The sequence below is a fragment of the Pocillopora verrucosa genome, chromosome 12 (genome assembly GCF_036669915.1).
Source record: "Pocillopora verrucosa isolate sample1 chromosome 12, ASM3666991v2, whole genome shotgun sequence".
In the NCBI taxonomy this organism is placed as follows: domain Eukaryota; kingdom Metazoa; phylum Cnidaria; class Anthozoa; order Scleractinia; family Pocilloporidae; genus Pocillopora; species Pocillopora verrucosa.
The window spans coordinates 19418748-19427460 of record NC_089323.1 but is presented as its reverse complement, the minus strand read 5'-3'; the positions used below and the strand labels follow the sequence as shown (position 1 = coordinate 19427460).

At 37.7% G+C, this 8713-nt stretch overlaps 1 long non-coding RNA gene across 1 annotated transcript; it reads right to left on the bottom strand.

The window, feature by feature from the left end:
- On the bottom strand, positions 1 to 7682 carry LOC131771533 (uncharacterized). The gene is made up of 3 exons (XR_009339199.2): positions 7490 to 7682; positions 4809 to 5299; positions 1 to 2908 (listed from the first exon to the last, which is right to left on the bottom strand). It is a non-coding gene; the product is annotated as an uncharacterized lncRNA (long non-coding RNA).
- Between the last annotated feature and the right edge of the window lie 1031 nt (positions 7683 to 8713).

Here is an 8713-nt window from a genome sequence, read left to right as displayed (position 1 = left end):
AGAGACCCTAGAAGATATCATGACTTGCAAAACCAGAAAATAGTTAAAGGGGAAAAAGAAATTAAATTAAATGGAAATGTAGCCTACCATGTTTACCCTAAGCAGAAAAGATATCTTCTGTGAGGCTTAATATTGTATAGTATAGCTGGTAATACTTACATGAAATCATCAAGAATTTCACTTTGCATGAAATGAAATTCAATCGAACTTTGCAATAAATTTAAATGAAACCTTAACTGTGGAAAAGCTATCTGCTTAAACAGTGTAGATATCAGCCACATACACAGCCTACAGGACAAAATGGTGAGCTAATGAAAAGCAAACTAAAAGTACTCCTAAAAGAAGTTTGTGGTAATGAGCCTACTGATGCCAGTGTACTCAATTTAGTAATATTACCACAAACATTATCCCAACCTAAAACCTGGAATCCTTAAAAATCATAAAACACTGGAAACCCTTAGGCCAGAAAATCCAACAATTACATGTTTCCCTTAAATTCTTAGGACAAATGCCAACTTAACTACCCTTAAATTTGAAATGCAGAAGTCCAAGACCCTCTTCTGCCCCCCAAAAAGTGTATGAAACACTATAACCCAGAAAACAAAAACTGTGAAGCCTAAGACTCAGAAATCTGAGACCCAGAGACCTTTAACCCTTATACTTACATACTTACTATGAAATGATAGGAATATGTTAAGGACTTTGAAATCTGAGACCCTGAAACCCAAGACCAAAATCCAGGACTCTAATACTCAGAACTTAAGGCTCTTAAACCCAAGACCCAGAAATGTACTAAGACCTGGAAATCTGAGATCTGTAAAATACTATCACCCCTGGACTTAAAATTGGTTAAACCTCAGCCCTAGAGATCCTGGGCCCACAAAAAAAAAGACCCAAAATATACCTTGGACTGGGAAATCCAAGATTCAGAAACCTGAGGCCCAAAAAAAATTGAGAACTGGAAAACCTAAGAAAAGGAGAGCCATGACACACCAAACTTAGATTTGAAAACCCTAATACACCTTGGAAGAAGAAAACCTATAGTGTGGAAACCTTAGACCCAGAAATAAAAGAAAAACCTGTCAGCATAATGTTGGTATTAGAAATTAACTATAAATATTTACCATACCACTGAAACTAAATCTCAGACCCAGAAAACCTGAAATCCAAAAGTCTTACACCCAAAAACCTGAGACCTAAAGTCCAACAGCCAAACACCTAAGAGACTGGGACCTGGAAAAACCTTAAGCCCAAAAAAGATTGGAAAAATCAGTTACCCAAAATAACCAAGAAATCTTATTGCTCTCAGATATTCCTTAGTCTCCTAAAGCTTTTGGATTATTTGACATTAGAAGTATTTTGAACTATTTCTCCCTAAGATGACAAGCCTTGCCTTAAAGATTTAGCAACTCTTTATACGAATGTGAGAACAACCACCTCTGCTTAATATGTACCTGCTCCAATTTGAAACTATATCACACAGCTGTGGCTGGAAAATTGAATTTGGTAGATGAAGGATGTCCAATAATGCATTAGACCTTAAAACTGAGATTATGATAGGATATATCGCAGTCTATTATGCAGCAATAGTGACAAACAAATCTAGTGTTAACTTACCCAGAATTTTGTTCAAACAAGTGCTAAAATTTGGTCATGCAGGCATGCAATGAATTCTTAAACTTACCTTTTGTCTTTAAAATCATATTATGATTAAAAAGACCCAAAGTAAGGAGCAAAAACCTAAACTGAGCACATAGAAAAATAGTAAGGACCAAAAATCCCACACCCAGAAAGGACTCAAAAAACCTAACCCTAAGACCACAAAAACCCAGAATTAAAAAGCCCAAGTCCCATGAACCTGACACCCTTAAAACCTGAGACCTAAAAAATCTAGGGACCCCTAAATATGTGAGACCTAAAAAACCGAAGACCATTAATTTATATGACCCAAAACCTAAGACCTAAAAAATATAACTAAAAATACCTGACACCCAAATCACCCTATAAACCAAGGACCCAGAAACCTAAGCCCATTAAACCCAAAGAAATCTAAGAACCAAAAACCAGAGGCAGGAAAATCCTTTGACGTAGAAACCTAAGAAAAGAAATCTGAGACCCAAAAACCCAAGGCAGGAAAATCTTTTGACCCAGAAACCTGAGAAAAGAAATTTGACACCCAAAACCTTACCACCCAGAGATCCACATGTAAGCTGAAAAATTGGAGATGAAAACCAAGACCCAAAAACCTAAACCCATTAAACCTGAACCTAAAATAACCTAGGACCCAAAAAACTTACCACCAAAAGTACCCAGGACCCGAAAATTCTATGACCCAGAAACCTATGCTCTAGGACCTAAAATTCAATAAAAACTGAGACCCAAAAACTTAAGCCCTGGAACCTGAACCCAAAATAACCTTAGTGACCCAAAAAACTTACAACCAAATAGACCCAGGATCCAAAGATTCTATGAGCCAGAAACCTAAACTCTAAGACCTGAGATTCAATAAAAACTGAGACCCAACAGCCTAAGCCCTGGAACCTGAGACCCTTAAAGCACTTGTTTGAACAACTGTGGCACACACACCGTTTCTCATTATTATGAACTAGAAAAAGAAAGAACTTAATGAATGGGGGTGGTGGAACAACAGCTGGGTGAAAAACCTCCCTGTACATCCACTTGCCCTTAAGAGGAAAACCCCAGGCCAGCTGCACCCCTATTCAATGACCTCCCGGGCTGGGCCTGAAATAAAATCTAGAATTGATGGAAATGATAAATAATCTTGTACTTGCTTCCAGTGCCAATCGCCAGGGTTCTTCCACCAAGGTGGGTCTGTGTCATTGATGTTTGTACTCTTCAGTTTTGTTGCTTGGCTTGTGCTGTCCAGTTGTGATGCTTAGGGTTAGATCTAAGATAAAAATATCAGAACAATAAAATAAATAATCTATTCAGTACAAAATAATATAATTGTATTCAGATGAAAGTTTCTGCTGCTACCTCTGAAGCATTTTTTTTCCCTTTCTCTTAATCCTTTACACCCTAACATCAGTATGCATATTCTCCATACTCTTCTCTATACAATTACCATGGTCCTGACAAGGAGAATTTGTTTAACAATAAAGTACCTCTCTAGTCGGTGATTGTTTCCTTCATTCTCATGACCTTAACATTTGATTCAGTGGTGACATTGTAAAGAGAAATTAGCTGTTGGTCACTCTTGAGGGCTGAAGGGTTAAGAATAGTTCTGCAGCTCCTTTTCTTAATGAGAGATTTATTCCTTTGGAGTTATAGTCAGTGACAGCAAACCAAGGCTGCTTCTAATGTTCAGGAGACACCTTAAAGAGCCAAATAACACGTCAACTAAATAGAGCAATTTCCTGGAAATAACGAGAAATTTCTTGGTACATATAATTTACATAGTACAAAGGAAAATTTCCACTTCAATGTCACTGTCTGTTTAGAGTCAATGATGTCCACTCAAGAACTGCTTTGTTTATTTGTGAAATGTTTTGAGTGAATTTGCAATATTATGTTATTTTCACAACTCTTTCTATTCTGGGCATGATTTTTTATCCCTTCAACTTACATGAGTGACCAAGACATCATTTCTCCTTACAAAATCAATTCAAAGTCAAGCAGACCAGTGATAAGAATATAGAAAAATATTAATTACATTATTATCAGTTGATCCAATACCAAATTCTCCAAACTAACAACATACAAATTGTATGACAAACAATAAGAAGAATTAGTATTTAGATCTCAAAAATGAAAAAGTTAAGTGGTCAATTTGCAATTAGCAAACCAGCTCTTCACCCAGAGTGTGGTTCATGGTGAAACAGCAGAAGTTTATTGGGGAATAGAAATTGGCCCCAATTGCAGTTAACAGTCAACAATTAAGTGAATATGAAAGTGACCTTTGCAGTAATGAACACTACTTGAGCAGTAGTGAAAATAAGGCCTGAAAAAAATTCAGGTCTGTACAGGATTTGAACCCATGACCTCTGCGATACTGGACGGTGTAGCACTCTACCAACTGAGCTAACAAACCAACTGGGAGCTGGTCATTATGTTGGTTCCAAATAAACCCATAAAGTGGTGAATATATTGATATATATAACATATTCATATATTCACAGTCGTTTAGTCAACAATTAGTTTGCCAAATTCTGCCAAACCACATATAATGATCATAAAATTAATGCCAGAAATAAAATTCAGCCAGAAAAATGTAGAAACTTGCAATCAATAACTTTGAAAAACTGTAGTAAAAAGATGCTTGTCACTACTGCTCCCACAATTTTTCACACCAAACTAGCACTCCTGCAAACTGGCCTCAGAAAAAAATGAACATGTGCAAAAGGGAATTTACTGCAATTTATGAAGAATATGCTCAGTGATGTTAGGGTGCAAAGGGTTTAGTAATAGAAGCATTACACCGACAACTACATGACCAATGAACATAGGTTGCTGAATCAGTGAATTTTGTTGCAAATTTAGTTTTCAAGGTCTTTTCTACTCTCCTTGGTGACTAAAGCAGCCACAGCCAGGAGCCCTTAAAAATTTTTCTGTAAAGAACAAGCCTGAAATCCAAGAAGAGTAGCCATACTTGAAGCTGCTCTATATTATGTTGACCAGGAGAGGCTTTGGTAACTAAAGGTATATGCTCATAATGCTCAACCTCAGTTTGGTTTTAAATATAATGCAACAAGAACAACAAGACACAAAGATTCCATTTGAGCACTAAATGCTATTTTGTTTGACTTCACAGATCTGGTCCAGTCATGAAAATGTTTATTAAACATTACCTATTGCACTTTGGTCCTCTGTTTTACCACTTGGTATCCAGCTCCCTCCACTGACCTTTCCCATCCAAGATCCAACATTCTTCTTTTTCCATAGCTAATCTTTCAAGCAGGCATCCTTGTAGTAAGACTTGCCTACAGGCTACCTTCCAAGGTTTGTCCATAAGGCACCATCCAAGGCTTGTTCACAGGCCACCATCCAAGGCCAGTCCCATTCAAAGGTTTGTCCTCAAGCCACCATTCTAAGACTTGTCCATGGGCCACCATCAAAGGATTGTCCACAGACCACCATTCCAGGGCTTGTTCACAGACCACCATCCTAGGCTTGTCCCCAAGCCACCATTCCAAGGCTTGTCCAAAGGCCACTATTCCAAAGCTTGTCTGCAGGACACCATCCAAGGTTTGTCCACAAGCCACCATCCTCAAGAGGGTTGTCCACAGGCCACCAACCAAAAAAGGGTTGCCCACAGCATATCTCTATTGACTAGCTATTCCTTGAATTAAATGTGACAAATTAGTAGTAATAGATACATGCATACCTTGCCATGTCATTTCCATAACATTCACGAATTATTGTGCAAAGAAATAAATACTAAGTACATTGTGATTGGTCATCACCAACAATTTATGAGTGTATAGATGATGAGCTGAATGATGCATGCATTTTGATTGGTTCTAACCTATAATCTCTTGGAGGACAGAGACATAGATGGCACCACCATTAAAAAGATTCTGCTTTTTTATCATGTAAAAAATAGAATTCCATGTTTCCATTGGGTCTGCACAGTAATAGATCACAGAAGACATAAAAATGTGGTAAGAAAATCAGTAAAACACTCAGCTGTACCTTGTGTTTTTTTTTTTTTTAAACACATTTTGATGTCATCTGTGATATGTCACTGAACAAACACATGGCAACATGGAATCTAATTGTTAAACTGATGGGATGAAGAGACAAGTGAGACCCTCTTAATAAGAAACATGTTCTTTGTCACATCTTTGTCCTTTGAGATATTTCTTAGGTGTAATCCCACTCACCACTCTGGAACTTTCAAATTACCCCCCCTAAGGTAGGGAAATATGGATTTTTTCCAGAAATATGTACTTTTTGACTAAATGGGAGGGCCAGACAAAAAATATTTGGTTCTCAGTTACAACATATGGACATCAATTTATCCCGTCTTTACTTTATGACCAAGAGCCAAACATTTTCCATCTGGCTCAACCTGAGTCAGTCAATAACCATTTTATCAGATGACTGCCTCTCTTCTTTCTCGAATGCTTTAACCTGCTGCTCTTTATGGCCTTGTAGCCCCCAGAATACATCAATTCATGGAGGGATCTTTTGTAAGTGATGTTTTTCAATTAGCATGCAAACGGGACCTTATGAGTCATATGATATTTCACATAACTTTATGCTTCAACAGTGGATAGTGTTCAAGGCACACTCTGATTGGCTACTTAAAGAATATCCTTTGGATTTGCATCCAAATATATGGTAATCATCACAGGAATAAATGAGTTAAAATCATCTTTTAGGGCTGTATCATCTCAAAGTTTTAGACTACACTAAAACAAATATTCACCTTAGTGTTAGTGGCTTGCAATGGATATTTACCTTACTGCCTTGTGACCAGGTAAATATCCACTACTAGCCACATCCATTTTGGTGAGTTATTGGTAATTGGTATATACCCCATTAGTAAGTAGTGATTTTTGCACCCACTGATTGGCTGGTTCGAAAGTGACAAAATCACACATCAAGAGTTTAATTTGCAACCATGTTTCAGTATATTGTAAGAAATAAACTTATTTCTCCGTATGTGTGTGGTTTATACTGTAAACAATTATTCACCTCATCGTCAGTGAAGGAGGTGGATATTTACCTTGCCACTTTGCACCTTGGTAAATATTCATCACCTCCACTTCAGTGAATAATTGTGATTATTGGTCATTATTTCAGGCAATTCCCTTCTCAATAAGAAATACTAACAAATTACCTCATTGCATATTACATCCAAAAATTTTTTTTTTTTCATTTGAGTCAATGTAGGCTAAAATATTTAACTTTCTTGGAAAATCTTAAGCAAAAAATATATTTGTCATGGTAAATCACGTGGGCAGTACTGTGTGCCAAAAGTAAACACAAATTTGGATTTTTTCCGAATGATGAGGTTGATGATACTCTCACCACTTCTATAACCAAAATATCCCAGAAGTATATCTATTCGTACATTTATTTATTTATAACTTTTTTTAAAAATTAGATCTAAAATCCACGCGCAACGGCAAAAAATGCAAATTTAGGGTGTTGAAAATGTTTCACATGAATCCTGCACAATAAAGTACTTTTTAACACCTTTCACCCTGCAATAAGGAAATCTTTAATTAAAGTCAATAGTTGAAGTTTGAAGGCAGCAAGCTCGGCCGCTTAAAACAAGAGTTTTGAACAACTTCAAAACATCACATCACATTACGCACGTGTTGGCGCTTCTTATGCTGAATATTTGAATTTCCCGCAAAATATTGTGTACAATTGTAGTAATAGGGACTGTGTTTAAAGAATATCACGAGAATCTGATCAGATTACGAGCTTACTTTTACAGCTGAAAATAACAGTCAGCAGAAGTAATTTGAGGTATTCTTATCGTAGAGTAAAGTAATTTTTCAGGTTTAGTCCTTACCTCTGAAAGTCGATGTCACACAAAGTTCCCATTCCACAGATTTGCAGCCCCTGTGAGGAGATTTCTTTGATCCAATCACCATCAAATAAGAGCTAAAATGTACTTTAAGGCTTTTGATATTTGATTTTACGTTTTTCCCCTTGAATTTAGCTTCAAAATAGGCAGTGCATTCTATCGTTATCATAAAATCTCGATATTTACGCCGCCATGTTTGTTTTACGTTCAACTAGTTCTCAGTGCGTTTCGTCCGAGAAAACGTGTCACGTTACACGCGCGGCAAAACGCCCCAACGAGGAGCTTAGCAGGAGTGAACTTTTACGTATTGATTCGGAGAGGATGCCATTAGCTTCAATTAAATTCCCCAGCCTACCCAGTCACCCGTGAAGAGAGAGAGGCCAACGCTGAGTCACGCAAGGAACGAGCGAGACAATCCCCTCACGCACCCCTTATATCAGCCTTTACACGAGAGGAAACGACATAACTCGAGGCTCCCTTACTCAACCATAGTAACTTGGGACTTGCATCTATTTGACCATCATCATCATCGCTCATTTCGCCAGAGGGCGCATAAGGCCATCACATTGTCCGCCCAACCCCCCCCCCCCCCCTCTTCTTGTCGCGTGCTGCCGCCTTAGCCAAATTCCAGCTCTTCCACCCCGCCTTGCCTTCTCTTTCGACAGTCCTTCTCCGAGAGGTTTTTGGTCTCCCTCTCGCCCTTCGACCCTCTGGTGTCCACTCTCTGTCACCTCGCAGCTAATTTCATTGATCTCTGCCATTTGAAGTACTCTCTTGTTTGTCATTCTTTGCTGCCATCTAATCCTCAATATCCATCATTAGCATTGGCATTAGAAAATGTTTAGTTTTCTTTAATCGGTCTTTGTGATTTTCCGTGTTTCACAACCATAAAGCAGGACCGGTCGGACTTAAGTCTTGATTAGGCGTATCTTGGTTCTCCTTTCTATTACAGCAGTCAAGAGATAATATGAACTTTTTACAGCAGTCAAACGAGAAAATTTTCCAAAGTATACTCCTGGTTTAAAATAAATTTACAAACGTTTGTTGAATTGTTGTACGAGGGATCAAACTTCAATTAAGTCTTCATTCAGTCTTATTCGGGCGGCCAAAGTAAAAAATCTTCAGTGCGGTTCCAGCAAAAAAAACTTTTTCAGCCATCAAACAAAACTTTACGAATACTTTTTTTGAGGCAGATTTGTCAGTTTTCTT